General features: G+C 38.7%; 1 protein-coding gene across 1 annotated transcript in view; it reads right to left on the bottom strand.

Moving 5' to 3' along the window:
* Nucleotides 1-1585, bottom strand: part of LOC106868286 (zinc finger protein 271-like) — a 31131-nt gene that overhangs the window by 4673 nt on the left and 24873 nt on the right. The window lies entirely within an intron of this gene.

The raw sequence follows: 1585 nt of genomic DNA, 5'->3' as shown, positions 1-1585 counted from the left end.
CTTCCCAATCATGTAATTTCAGACTCAGTTCCACTACACAGCACATCATCATAGGCAAGTGTCTTCTGTTATAACTCTGAATGGATTTGGTAATACCACCTATTATGTTCTTGTTTCATTTTTTGTTTTGATTTTTTATATATACATATATGCTGGTGGCATGTAAAAAGCATCCACTACACTCTTGGAGTGGTTGGCGTTAGGAAGGGCATCCAGCTGTAGAAATTCTGCCAGATCAGATTGGAGCCTGGTGTAGCCATCTGGTTAGCCAGTCCCCAGTCAAATCGTCTAACCCATACTAGCATGGAAAGCGGACGTTAAATGATGATGATGATGATGATATATATTGAAGTATATAATTACAAAAATATAATTGTAATTAAGGAGGACCAATGTTTTTTTATACACTAACCACTGATATAATCATTTTAATGATTATATCCTCAGTTTATAAGTGTGCGTAATTTTGAGTTCTCTAGTCATTATATTTTGCTCTGGAACTATATTCACCCCGGCACTATTTCTGGCATTAAACACATAGCTGAGATGGGTGATTAGATATAATGGATATGTGGGAAATGCATGTATATATTGGTATCTGTATGCAGAAATTTATTAGTATGTATACTCTTTTACTTGTTTTAGTCATTTGACTGTGGCCATGCTGGAGCACCACCTTTAGTCGAGCAAATCGACCCCAGGACTTATTCTTTGTAAGCCTAGTACTTATTTTATCGGTCTCTTTTGTCAAGTGATGTTGGGGGGTCAAACACAGACACACAAACACACACGCACACATATATGCGACAGGTTTCTTTCAGTTTCCGACTACCAAATCCACTCACAAGGCTTTGGTCGGCCCGAGGCTATAGTAGAAGACACTTGCCCAAGATGCCACACAGTGGGACTGAACCTGGAACCATGTGGTTGGTAAGCAAGCTACTTACCATACAGCCACTCCTGTGCTTCACTTATATATTGTCAGTGTACTTCTACTGAAGAGTGTAAAGTAATTTTTATTACAGAGCACAAAATCTTAAGAAATAGTTATCTTTTCTGATTTGATCACTAACTTTTCAACTCCTAAAACCTTATAGAAGAAATCTGATGCCAGATTAGAATAATATGCCCATATTTCATCTCTCTCAGGTCAGCACTTTTTTTTTCGTTTCTGGGTAATACTGTAAACATTAACCCAATTTGGATATTTTAAAATAAAGTACAGATATTTTGAAATAATTATGAAAAAAAAATATATCTTCATATTTATTGTTTACTAATCTGAATAAGAACAGCAGTAACCTGGGCAACGCCGGGTAATTCAGCTCATTAACAGTAAAGGTAAGAAGATGAGAAGTTAAAGTTTGTATTGTTACGAACACCCACACGCAAAGCACCTCCTTAACGAAGAGAGAACTCGCTTGCGCGCGAACGTCGAACGCTCAGTGAGTCGGTTCGCTCGCCACGGCCACCAATAAGCCCCGGCCGGAGCACGCAGTGAAGAACAACACAGGCAAAAGGAGGGGAGGAAGAAACAACACGGAGACCATACGTTGGGTAGTGGAACTAACCCTTTCTTTTTACA

This window comes from Octopus bimaculoides, chromosome 9 (genome assembly GCF_001194135.2).
Source record: "Octopus bimaculoides isolate UCB-OBI-ISO-001 chromosome 9, ASM119413v2, whole genome shotgun sequence".
NCBI classification, from domain to species: domain Eukaryota; kingdom Metazoa; phylum Mollusca; class Cephalopoda; order Octopoda; family Octopodidae; genus Octopus; species Octopus bimaculoides.
This window is presented reverse-complemented; position numbering and strand designations above follow the sequence as displayed.